Raw genomic sequence first — 14,180 nt, 5'->3', positions numbered from 1 at the left:
TTCTTATGGAACTTGTGACAACTGGGTAGGTTAGATAAGCATCTTTCTGAGGAGGTATCTCTACTAAGGGCATTGTTTAAAGACATTGCTGCAGAACACCTTGGCATGCAGGAGTCCTCAGTTATTATGGTGGTTTTGCTTCAAGATGACATCACTCTTGCCATTCAACAGGCTGTTTTCCTACAAATCCTGTGTCAATTTTTTGTTATAAATATTTCCTGGCCGGGCCCAGTGGCTGACACCTGTAATCCCAGCACTTTGAGAGGCTGAGGTGGGAGGATCACTTGAGGTCAGAGTTCAAGATCAGCCTGGGCCACAAAGTGAGACCCATCTCTACAAAAAGAAAGAAAGAAAAGAAAATTAGCCAGAGGTGGTGACATACACCTGTGGTCCCAGCACAATGGGAGGCTGAGGCAGGAGGATCACTTAAGCCCAGGAGATTGAGGCTGCAGTGAGCCATATTCACACCACTGCACTCCAGCCTGGGTGACAGAGCGAGACAATTGTCTAAAAAATAAAAATGAAAAATCGACTTTGTAGCTTACCTTTCACATTCTTTATAGTAGCTTCTGATGAAGCTTCTGATGAAGCTACTATAAAGATGAAGCTTCATAAAGAATGTGGTATCTTAAGAAATTATTTTAAATTTTAAATTTATTTTTATTTCAACAGTTTGGGGGGAACAGGTGGTGTTTGGTTGCATGGAAAAGTTCTTTAGTGGTGATTTCTGAGATTTTGGTGCAGCCATCACCTGAGCAGGGTACATTGTACCCAATGTGTAGTCTTTTTATTCCTCACCCTTCTCCCACCCTTCCCCCTGAGTCCCAAACTCCATTGTATCATTCTCATGCCTTCGGTCCTCATAGCTTAGCTTCTGCTTGTAAGTGAGAACATCATGATGTTTGGTCTTGCATTCCTGAGATACTTCACTTAGAATAATGGTCTCCAATTTCATCCAGGTTGCGGCAAATGCCATTATTTTGTTCCTTTTTATGACTGAGTAGTATTCTGTGGTGTGTGTGTGTGTGTGTGTGTGTATGTATGTATGTGTATATGTATATATTTTTATATATATATACACACACACACACCACATTTTCTTTATTCACTTGTTTGATGGATGTTTAGGTTGTTTCCATATTTTTGCAATTGCAAATTGTGCTGCTATAAACATGCATGTGCAAGTGTTTTTTATTGTTGTTGTTTTTTGGTTTGTTTTTTCTTAAAATGACTTATTTTCCCCTGGGTAGATACCTCTGGGATTGCTGGATCAAATAGTGGTTCTATTTTTAGTTCTTTAAGGAATCTCCATACTGTTTTCCATAGCGGTCATATTAGTTTACATTCCCACCACCAGTGTAAAAGTGTTCCCTTTTCACCACATCCATGCCAACATCTATTATTTTTTATTGTTTTATTATGACCATTCTTGCAGCAGTAAGGTGGCATTTCATTGTGGTTTTAATTTGCATTTCCTTGATAATTTGTGTTTAGCATTTTTTCATGTTTGTTGACCAGTTGTATATTCTTTTGAGAATTGTCTGTTCATATCCTTTGCCCAATTTTTGATGGAATTGTTTGCTTTCTTCTTGCTAATTTATATGATTTTATTGTAGATTCTGGATATTAGTCCTTTGTCAGATGCATAGTTTGCAGATATTTTCTCCCACCCTATAGGTTGTCTATTTATTCTGCTGATTATTTCTTTTGCTGTGCAGAAGCTTCTTAGTTTAATCAAGTCCCATCTATTTATCTTTGCTTTTGTTGTATTTGCTTTTGGATTCCTGGTCATGAACTCTTTGCCTAAGCCAATATCTACAAGAGTTTTTCCAATGTTATCTTCCAGAAGTTTTACAATTTCAGGTCTTAGGTTTAAGCCAGTGATCCATTTTGAGTTGATTTTTGTATAAGGTGAGACATGAGGATCTAGCTCTGTATTAGTCTGTTTTCATAAATGGACTATAAAGTGCTTTATTAGTCCATTTTCATAAATGGACTATAAAGTGCTTTATTAGTCCATTTTCATAAATGGACTAAAACAGTGCTATAACTCCAGATATAACTGCTGGAGACTAGGTAATTTATAAAGGAAAGAGGTTTAACTGACTCACAGTTCAGCACGGCTGGGGAAGCCTCAAGAAACTTACAATTATGGCGGAAGGGGAAGGGGAAGCAAAGCACCTTCTTCACAAGGCAGCAAGAAGGAGAAATGTTGAGCAAAAGGGGAAGAATCCCTTATAAAACCATCAGATCTCGGCCGGGCATGGTGGCTCAAGCCTGTAATCCCAGCACTTTGGGAGGCCAAGACGGGTGGATCACGAGGTCAGGAGATCGAGACCATCCTGGCTAACCCGGTGAAACCCCGTCTCTACTAAAAAATACAAAAAACTAGCCGGGTGAGGTGGCGGGCGCCTGTAGTCCCAGCTACTCGGGAGGCTGAGGCAGGAGAATGGCGTGAACCCGGGAGGCAGAGCTTGCAGTGAGCTGAGATCTGGCCACTGCACTCCAGCCTGGGCAACAGAGCGAGACTCCATCTCAAAAAAACAAAACAAAACAACAACAACAAAAAAAACCCATCAGATCTCACGAGAAGTCATTCACTATCATGAGAACAGCATGGGGGAATTACCCCTATGATCCAGTTACCTCCACCTGGTCTCTTCCTTGACACATAGGGATTATGGGGATTATAATTTAAGATGAGATTTGGGTGGGACACAAAGCCTAACTGTATCATTCCACCACTGGCCCCTCCCAAATCTCATGTCCTTTTCACATTTCAAAACCAATCATGCCTTCCCAACAGTCCCCCAAAGTCTTATTTCAGCATTAACCCAAAAGTCCAAGTCCAAAGTCTTATCTGAGACAAGGCAAGTCCCTTCTGCCTATAAGCCTGTAAAATCAAAAGCAAGTTACTTACTTCCTAGATACAATGGGGGTATGGGCATTGGGTAAATGCACCCATTGCAAATAAATTGGCCAAAACAAAGGGGCTGCCAGCTACAAGCAAGTCCAAAATCCAGTAGGGCAGTCAAATCTTAAAGCTCCAAAATGATGTCCTTTGACTCCATGTCTCACATCCGGGTCATGCTGATGCAAGAGTTGGGTTCCCACAGCCTTCCGCAACTCTGCTCCTGTGGCTTTGCAGGGTACAGTCACCACCCCCCGCCCCACCCCTCAGCTGCTTTCACAGGCTGGCATTAAGTGTCTGTAGCTTTTCCAGGTGCATGGTGCAAGCTGTCAGTGGATCTACCATTCTGGGGTCTACTGGGCAGTGCCCCTGTGGGGAGTCTGTGTGGCAGCTCTAACCCCACATTTCCCTTCTGCACTGCCCTAGCATTATTTCTCCATGAGGACCTCACCCCTGCAACAAATTTCTGCCTGGGCATCCAGGCATTTCCAAACGTCTTCTGAAATCCAGGCAAAGGTTCCCAAACCTCAATTATTAACTTCTTTGCACTTACAGACCCAACACCACATGGAAGCCACCAAGGCTTGAGGCTTGCACCCTCTGAAGCCACAGCCTGAGCTGCACATAGGCCCCTTTTAGTCACAGTTGGGAAACAGGGCACCAACTTCCAAGACTGTACAAAGTAGCAAGGCCCTGGGCCTGGCCCACAAAACCATTTTTTCCTCCTAGGCCTCTGGACCTGTGATGGGAGGGGCTGCTGTAAAGACCTCTGACATGCCCTGGAGACATTTTCCCCATTGTTTTGACTATTAACATTCAGCTCCTTGTTACTTATGCAAATTTCTGCAGCTGGCTTGAATTTCTCCTCAGAAAATGGGTTTTTCTTTTCTATCACATTGTCAGCCTGCAAATTTTCCAAACTTGTATGCTGTACTTTCCTTTTAAATGTAAGTTCCAGTTTCAAAACATCTCTTTGTGAATGTATAAAACTGAATGCTTTTAAGAGCACCCAAGTGATATCTTGAACACTTTGCTGCTAGGAAATTTCTTCTGCCAGATACCCTAAATCATCTCAATCAAGTTCAAAGTTCCACAGTTCTCTAGGGCAGGGGCAACATACTACTAGCCTGTTTGCTAAAGCATAGCAAGAGTCACCTTTATTCCAGTTTGCAACAAGTTCCTCATCTCCATCAGAGACCACCTTGCCTGGACTTCATTGTCCATATCATTATCAGCATTTTGGTCAGAGTTATTCAACAAGTCCCTAGGAAGTTCTAAACTTTCCCACATTCTTCTCTCTTGTCTGAGCCCTCCCAACTCTTCCAGTCTCTGCCTGTTACCCAGTTCTAAAGTTGCTTCTACATTTTGGGGTATCTTTATAGAAGTGCCCCTTTATCTCAATACTAATTTACTGTATTCATGTGTTTTCATATGCTATACAGATCTGCCCGAGGTTCGGTAATTTATAAAGGAAAGAGGTTTAATTGACTCAGTTCAGCATAGCTGGGGAGGCCTCAGGAAACTTATAATCATGGCAGAAGGCAAAGGGGAAGCAAGGCACCCTCTTTCGAAGACAGCAGAAAGGAGAAGTATCAAGCAAAGGGGGATATGTCTTATAAAACCATTTTATAAGAGGGATACCCTTATAAAACCATCAGATCTTGTGAGAACTCACCATCTCGAGAACAGCATGGGGCAAACCACCCTCATGATTCATTTACCTCCACCTGGTCTCTCTTATGACATGTGGGGATTATGGGGATTGCAGAGACTACAATTCAAGATGAAATTTGGGTGGGGACACAAAGCCTAACCATATCAAGCTCAATTCTTCTACATGTGGTTTGTCAATTATCCCAGCACCATTTGTTGAATAGGGTGTCCTTTCCCCCACTTTATGTTTTCGTTTGCTTTGTCCAAGATCAATTGGCTGTAAATATCTGGCTGTATTTCTGGGTTTTCTATTCTGTTCCATTGGTCTATTTGCCTATCTTTATACCAGAATCATGCTGTTTTGGTAACTATAGCCTTGTAGTATAGTTTGAAGTCAGGTAATGTGATATCTCCAGATTTGTTCTTTTTGCTTAGTCTTGTTTTGGCTATGCAGGGTCTTTTCTGCTTCCATATGAATTTTAGGATTGTTTTTTCTAGTTCTGTTAAGAACAGTGGTGGTATTTTGATGGGAATTGCACTGAATTTCTGGATTGCTTTTGGCAGTATCACCATTTTCACAATATTGATTCTACCCATCCATGAGCATGGGATGTGTTTCCATTTGTTTGTGTTGTCTGTGATTTCTTTCAGCAGTGTTTTGTAGTTTTCCTTGTAGAGATCTTTCACCTCCTTGATTAGGTATATTACTAAGTATTTTATTTTCTTGCAGCTGTTGTAAAAGGGGTTGAGTTTTCTTGATTTGATTCTCAACTTGGCCGTTGGTGTATGGTAGTGCTACTGATTTGTGTACATTGATTTTGTATCCTGAAACTTTACTGAACTCATTTATCAGATCTAGGAGCTTTTTGGATGAGTCTTTAGGGTTTTCTAGGTATACAATTACATCATCAACAAACAGCAACAGTTTGACTTCCTGTTTACCAATTTGGATGCCCTTTGTATCTCTTGTCCAATTGCTCTGGCTAGGAGGAAATTCTTAACTTTAACATAATTGAATCTAACGGTATTTTCCTTTGTTTTATACTTTTTGTGACTTAAGAAATCCTTCCCTAAGTTGAGGTCATAAAGCTATTCCTTACAGTATCTTATAAAGGTTTTATAGTTTTTGTCTTTCATATTTATTTCTTCCATCTACCTGGAATTGATTTTTGTGTACGGTGTAAGGTAGAAATTCAATTTTCTTATTTTCCTGTATGAATAACTAATTGTTTCAATGCCATTTAGTTTTTAAACTTTTTTGTATGGAAAATGTCAAATATATACAAAAATGGATTAATAAACCACATGTACCCATCACCCAGCTTTGACAATTAACAATTCATGCCCAGTGTTACTACACTTTATCTCCATCTGCTTTCCCCAATGTCCAAAATTATTTGGAAGTAAATTCTAAGAATCAGTCCGGGAGAGGTGGCTCATGCCTGTAATCCCAGCACTTTGGGAGGCCTGGGTGGGTGGATCACTTGAGGCCAGGAGTTTGAGACCAGCCTGGCCAACATGGTGAAACCCCGTCTCTATCAAAAATATGAAAATTAGCCAAGTGTGTTGGTCGTGCTTGTAGTCCCAGCCACTCAGGAGGCTGAGGCAGGAGAATCGCTTGAACCCAGGAGGTGGAGGTTGCCGTGAGCTGAGACTGTGCCACTGCGCTCCAAACAGAGACTCCATCTCAAAAAAAAAAAAAAAAAAAAAAAAGGTTTAGTCCTGTCTCGTTCTAAAATACATTGTGTTTGATTCCTTAGAGAAGAAATACTTCATTTGTGCTCTGATTCACTGAAGTAACAACATCAACACTTTAATAGCATCCATAGGTGTAGCTGATGCTAAGCCTCAGGATGCTGTTGCCCAGGCTCTTTACCATCACCTCCAGACTGTTTTTGTCTCCTGGTTTCATTTTCAGACTGGCCCTCCCACATAATGGGTCAGTGTCAAATACAAGTCCACATCCTTACAATCCATGATTCAAAAGGGAGAGAGAGAATGTCCTTTTCCAGGGTCCACAAATCAAATCCTGTAAAAGGACTCTGGTCTTCCCGGATCTCCTGCCCTTGCATTGGACCAGTCCCTGTGGAAAAAGGGATGGGGGCCTGTGATCTTGGCCAGATCTGGGACATATGCACTTTCACTGATAACTCCTGTCAGAATCACATTGGATGAGTAGTGGGCCTGATCCCCAAAGGAAAGGGGTTTAGAGCAAATAGAAACAACAGATGTTCACTATAGAAAGCAGGAGTGAAAAACATGAAGTGGTTGAAGATTAGCCTTACCATAATTTTATTCTGATCACTTAATACAGTAGAGTCAAACAGGAATCCAAGTTTCCAACTTTATTTTTGGCATTGGAGAATCACAAAGAACCCTAGCTTCTTTATACTGCCACAGTTCAATGGAGTTAAAGCAATCAAGGTGTCATACAGCTCACTTGAGTTTTTAAAGGTTCTAAAAAGTGAGAATTCTACACCAGCATCGGTCATTGTTGCAGAATATCACCGAGGTCTGTTTAGTGTGCTGCTGTGTACTGGGAAAGAGACAATAATGGTTTTTTTTTTCCACTAACCATTTGTATACATATGTAAGTAATATAACTTTTATTAATAAAAGTAAATGTGATAAGAAAATTCTAAGAATATTATAATTTTCAGTATTTTAATACTTATTTTGAAAACATAAGGTCTTTTAAAATATAATCACACTATTATACTTTAATATGAATTATAATTATTTAATGGCAACTCATTAAATGAAGCCAGCATTACGTTAATACCAAAAATCAAAGACATTACAAGGACAGAAGACTGTAGAAAAATATCCTTTATGAAGAGAGATGCAAAAATCTTCAATAAAGTATTGCAGATTAAGTTCAGCATTATATAAAAACGATAATATATCATGACCAAGTAGTGGTTATTCTGAGAATACAAGACTGGTGGTTCAATATTAGAAAATAAGGCCAGGCGTGGTAGCTCATACCTATAATCCCAGCACTTCAGGAGGCCAAGGCAGGCCAATCACTTGAGCCCAGAAGTTCGAGATCAGCCTGAGGAACATGCCGAAACCCTATCTCTACAAAATACAAAAACATTAGCTGTGTGTGGTGGCACATGCCTGTAGTCTCAGCTACTTGGGAGGCTGAGATAGAAGGAATGCTTGAGGCTGGGGAGGTTGAGGCTGCAGTGAGCCGTGATAGCACCACTGCACTCCAGCCTGGGTGACAGAGTAAGACCCTGTCTGAAAGATCTAAATAAATGGAGAGAGGCACAGAGCAAGATGGCAGAATAGAAGCCTAAACTGCTCATCTGTCCACTGGAGCACCAAATTTAACAACTAATTGCACACAGAAAAGCACTGTCACAAGAAATAAAAATTAGGTGAGCAGTCACAATACCTGGTTTTAACTTTGCATTGCCAAAAGAGGCATTGAGGAGGGCAGGAGAGACAGTCTTGAGTCTAACACCCCTCCACAGTCCCCTGGCAGTGGCCCTGCAGCGCACAGAGAGTATCTGTGTGCTTTGGGGAGAGATAGTGACTTCACACTGAACTCAGTGCTGCCCTGTGAGAGTGGAACCAGTGCCCATGCATAGAGGGGGCATTTGGACAAGCCCTAGCCACGGGGAAAATTGCCCATCCCAGCAGTCGGAACTTGAGTTTCACAGCCAGCCTCACCACCGCGGGCTGTAGTGCTCTGGAGTCCTAGGTATACTTGAAAGGCAGTCTAGTACACAAGGACTGCAATTCCTGTGCAACCCCTAGTGCTAGGCTGGGCTTAGAGCCAGTGAACTAGGGGGGCACATGACCTCAGGCAACACCAGCTGGCATAGCTAAGGGAAGGCTAACACCCTCCCTCCCCTGGCCCCAGGCAGTCCAGCTCATAGCAACGAAAGTGAGTCCTTCCTTTGCTTAAGGAGAGGAGAGTGGAGAGTAAAGGGGACTTTGTCTTGCATCTTGGATACCAACTCAGTCACAGAAGGATAGGGCGCTGGGCAGAGTCATGAGGCCTCCATTTAGGCCTGAGTTCCCAGACAACATTTCTAGACACACCCTGGGCCAAAAGGGAACCTGCTGCCTTGAAGAGAAGGATCCAATCTTGGCAGGATTTATCACCTGCTGACTAAAGAAACGTGCTGGCTTCGAGGGAGACCCAGCGCATTCCCAGCTGTGGTGGCTATGGCGAAAGACTCCTTGTGTTTGCGAAAAGCGGAGGGGAAAGCAAAGGGGACTTTTTCTTGCACCCGAGGTACCAGCTCGGCCACAATGGGCTACAGCAACAAGCAGGCTCTTGGGGCTCCCCGAATCCAGGGCTAGGCTCTTGGATAGCATTTCTAGACTTGTCCTGGGCCAGGGGGGACCCACTGCCCTGAAGGGTGAGTCCCAGACCTGGCAGCATTGACCACAAGGCTGACAGAAGAGCCCTTAGGCTTTAAGCAAACATCGGCAGTGGCCTGGCAGAGCCACCAGTGGGCCAGTGGTGCTGGTGGCCACAGGGAGCGGCTCCATTGCCTGTGGAAAATGGAGGGAAGACTGGGAAGGACTTTGTATTGTGGTTTCAGTACCAGCTTAGCCGCAGGAGAACAGGACATCGGGTAAATTGCTAAAGGTTTTTTTTTTTAAATTTCTCATATTTCTCTATTTTGCTTAACATCCAGATCCTGTATTAGGTGCACTGAAGTTTAGATGTGTTTTATCTTCTAGGTTAATTGAATATTTTATTTTATTTATTTATTTTTGAGACAGAGTTTTACTCTTGTTGTCCAGGCTGGAATGCAATGGCATGATCTCAGCTCACTGCAAACTCTGCCTCCTGGGTTCAAGTGATTCTCCTGTCTCAGCCTCCTGAGTAGCTGGGATTACAGGCACATGCCACCATGCCTACCTAATTTTTTTTTTTTTTTTTTAGTAGAGATGGGGTTTCATCATATTTGTCAGGTTGGTCTTGAACTCCTGACCTCAGGTGATTCGCCCACCTCAGCCTCCCAAAGTACTGTGATTACAGGAGTGAGCCACCATGTCCAACCTGAATCCTTTATTTTTTTTTTAGTGGCTGATTTTGTCCCAAGTAATTATTTTTGCTTTAAAGTCTATCTTGTTCAATATAGTTATGCCAGCTTTCTTTTGGCTAGTATTTGGTATAAGTTTTTCCATGTTTTTACTTAAAGTACCAAGTCTTCAGCCTTGCTGTTTCCTTATATTTTAATTTACTTCTTATAAGCAACATATAGTTAGATTTTATTTCCTAATTCAACCTGACAATCTTTGTCATTTGACTAAATGCCCAGTTCGTTTACATTTATTATGATTATTTATACATATGGACTGATTTCTACCATCTTATTTTGGGCTATTTGTCCCACCTGTTTATTTCTTTTTCTCTCCTTTCTGCTTCTTTTGGATTGATGAATGTTTTTACTGGGTATAGAATTCTAGGTATTTGTGCACAATGATAAAGTGAAAAGTAAAGGGCCCTTTTGTTCTCTTTTTGTCATCTCCAGAAGTAGAGTTTGAGCTTGTGAAAAACCATGGTTCATATGTATTTGGCATCCTTCGCCTACCACAATACTTAGTACATAGTTAATTAATAGGAATTCCATTTGTTTTGATTATCTTTGACTACAACTGGCATTAGATGTGGCCTTTCCTTTTTTTTTTTTTGAGACGGAGTCTCGCTCTGTCGCCCAGGCTGGAGTGCAGTGGCGCGATCTCGGCTCACTGCAAGCTCCGCCTCCCGGGTTCACGTGATGTGGCCTTTCCTTTTAAAAAATGTATTGCTAAGAAGTCTAAGGCAGTTTTTGTTTAAATGTTTTGTAAACTTAGCCTATGTTATTTGCAACTTTTCTGAATTAAAAAAAAAAATTAGCAAGCCTTTTCCCCAGATGCGATATTAAATTCTAAGAGCTGTCAGTTGGGCAAAAATGTTTAGATCATTTTTTTCCCAAAATTAATTATTAAATTACCATACCTACACTCCTTACTAAATTTCCTCTGGTCTACTTGATCTTTCATTTATGGAATGGTACAGTATTAAGGTACCATTTATAAACTTCTAAAAAAATACTACAACCCAGTATGCATTATTTATGGATCCATGTCAATATTAAAACATGGACTGGGCTGGGCGTGGTGGCTCACGCCTGTAATCCCAGCACTTTGGAAGGCCAAGGTAGGTGGACTGCTTGAGCTCACTAGTTCAAGGCCAACCTGGGCAACAGGGCGAGACCACGTCTCAAAAAAAAAAAAAAAAAAAAAGGAAAGAAAAAAAGTTATTTTGGAGTTAGAGCTGTGTAAATCAGCGTATAAAACTTCTGTGATTTTAAAATGGAGGGTTGCCATCTAGTGGACACATTTAAATATAACCTTTAAAGTCTTTCATAGTAAGTTATGATGCAATGGAATAAAGCTTTCCAGACTCTTCCACACCACACGTTAAGAAAGAAAGTATATTCTGATAGTTAAAACAACAATTTGGAATTTATCAGATCTAGGTATGAACCCTAGTTTTCTTATTTACTGTGTAACCTTGGGCAACGTTTCAAACCTTTCTGTACCTTACTGAGTTTGAACTCAGAACTTCATTGATTTAACACGGTTCCCAACTTACAAAGGTTCGACTTACCATTTTTTGACTTTATGATAGTGTGAAAACGATACTCATTCATTAGAAACCATGCTTCAAATTTTGAACTTTTCCTGGGCTGCTGATATTCAGTATAATACTCTGGCAATGTCGGGCAGTGGCAGAGACCCGCAGCTCCCAGCCAGCCACGTGATCACCAGGGTTAACAACTGTTACTCTACAGTGCACTGTGTTGCCAGATGATTTACTTGTAGGGTAATTTAAGCATTCTGGATACGTTTAAGGCAGGCCAGGCTAAGCTATGGTGTTGGCTAGGTTAGCTGTATTAAATGCATTTTCAATTTACAATACTTTCAACTTACCATGGGTTTATCAGGATATAACCGCATCATTAACAGTAGAGGAGGTCAGGCGTGCACACCTGTAATCCCAGCACTTTGGGAGACCAAGGCGGGTGGATCACCTGAGGTCAGGAATTCCAGAACAGCCTGACCAAGGTGAAACCCCACCTCTACTAAAAATACAAAAATTAGCCAGGCGTGGTGGCACTTGCCTGTAATCCCAGCTACTCCAGAGGCTGAGGCAGGAGAATCGTTTAAACCCAGGAGGCGGAGGCTGCAGTGAGCTGAGATCACACCATTGCATTCCAGCCTGGGCAATAAGAGCAGAGCTCCATCTCAAATAAACAAAACAAAACAAAACAAAAAACAGTAAAGGAGCATCTGCATTACAAAGTCCTCCAGTGAACTAGACTAGACTGTGGGGATAGTTTCCTAGACTGTGGGGAGATAGGAGAGCACAGAATTAGACAGTCTCCCCCTAGAGTTTAATAAGGGTTGTGTTAGGTGTACTGGGGAGGGACTACTATTAATATTTTAGAATGGGCAGTTAGAAATTGGGTTTAAATCTTAGATCCCTTAATAATGCTTATATAACCTTAGGCAAATGCCAGTCTCGAGGATGACATTAAGACCTAAGTTCAACAAGAGCTGTATCACTGCTTCGTTCATCACTCTTTTCCTAGTAATGCTTGGAATAGAAAAGGCCTTCAATAAATATCTGCTGAGTGAATGAATGACATTACCTTAGCATTACCTGAACACATTTCCTGGTGCATAAGCACTCAATAAATTTCAGATATTAAGGAAATTACATGACTATGTATATTATGTACATAGAAACCTTGGACTTAAAATAATTTTAGATTGATACATAATTTACCAGTTAAAAATTGTTATATACACTTACTAAAGGCAGAAAACTGCTGCATGTAACCCTATCAATATTGAGGGAAGGCCAGGCATGGTAGCTCACACCTGTAATCCCAGCCAAGGATTGCCTGAGGTCAGGAGGTCGAGACCAGCCTGGCCAACATGGCAGAACGCTGTCTCTACTAAAAATAGAAACATTAGACAGGCATGGTTGTACACGTCTGTAATCCCAGACACTCGAGAGGCTGAGGCAGGAGAGTCGCTTGAACCTGGGAGGCAGATTGCAGTGAGCCAAGATTGTGCCACTGCACTTCAGCCTGGGCAACAGAGTGAGACTCCACCTCAAAATATATATACATATTTTTTTTTCCTATACACACACACACATATATATAATTTTATCTATAGAGAGGAAAAGGATCTCAACCATGCAATGGCAGAGAGATAGAGTCTCTAATGCCTACCTATGTCTGCTACAAAAAAATTTGCACCAATAAAGGGAGACAGTTATCAGAATCTCAATCTCAAAAGTGGGAAGAGGGGTGGTGGGCACAGTGGCTTACGCCTATAAACCCAGCACTTTGGGAGGCCGAGGTGGGTGGATCACTTGAGGCCAGGAGTTCGAGACTAGCCTGGCCAACATGGAGAAATTGCACCTCTACTAAAAACTATAAAAATTAGCCAAGTGTGGTGGCACACGCCTATAACCCCAGCTACTTAGGAGGCTGAGGCAGGAGAATCACTTGAGCCTGGGAGGTGGAGGTTGCAGTGAGCCAAGATCACGCCACTGCACTCCAGTCTCCAGTCTGGGCAACAGAGCAGAGCAAGACTCTGTCTCCCCCCCCCCCAAAAAAAAAAAAAGTGGGAGGAGGGGGCGTTAAATGGCCTAAACCTCTTCCAAATGACTGTCCCTCAAAAATTCCTGCCAAACTCTCCTAGAACAGCCTTCTGAATTCCACTATCTTGAGGTATGTGTTCCTTCACTTTTATAGTAAAACAAACAGTATTTATTAAAAACAGGCCAGGCGAGGCGGCTCACACCTGTAATCTCAGCACTTTGGGAGGCCAAGGTGGGCAGATCACTTGAGGTCAGGAGTTCGAGATCAGCCTGGCCAACATGGTGAAGCCCCATCTCTACTAAAAATACAAAAATTAGCTGGGCATGGTGACACATGCTTGTAATCCCAGCCACTTGGGAGGCTGAGGCAGAATTGCTTGAACCCAGGAGGCAGAGGTTGCAGTGAGCCGAGTGGGATACTGCACTCTAGCCTGGGTGATAGAGCGAGACTCTGTCTCAAAAAAACAACAAACAACAAAAAAACGCTACTTTGTACAACAGAGTAAATGATGTAATGATGATTATGATTAGGTTTTGATGTACTTTGTAAAGCTATGAAATTTTTTTTACTATAACCTGTGATTTTTCCTTTAAAGTAGCCGTTAAGCCCTTAGTCAAATTTCATTTTATCAATTTTATAGCATCTTTTGTGGGAATCTGAACTGCCATCATGACAACTCATTATATAATTCCAAGCCATAATACATTTTTTGAGACATAGTCTTGCTCTGTCACCTAGGCTGGTGTGCAGTTGTGCAATCACAGCTCACAGTAGCCTCGATCTCCTGGGCTTAAACTATCCTCCTACCTCAGCCTCCCGAGTAGCTGAAACTACAGGTTCCTGCCACCTTGCCCAGCTATTTTTTGCACTTTTTGTAGAGGCAGGGTTTCACCACATTGCCCAAGCTGGTCGCAAACTCCTGTCACCAAGCAATCCCAATGCCTCAGCCTCCCAAAGTGCTGGGATTACAGGTGTGAGCC

The sequence above is a fragment of the Macaca fascicularis genome, chromosome 11, assembly GCF_037993035.2.
Source record: "Macaca fascicularis isolate 582-1 chromosome 11, T2T-MFA8v1.1".
Lineage (NCBI taxonomy): Eukaryota > Metazoa > Chordata > Mammalia > Primates > Cercopithecidae > Macaca > Macaca fascicularis.
Note: the sequence above shows the minus strand (reverse complement) of the source record.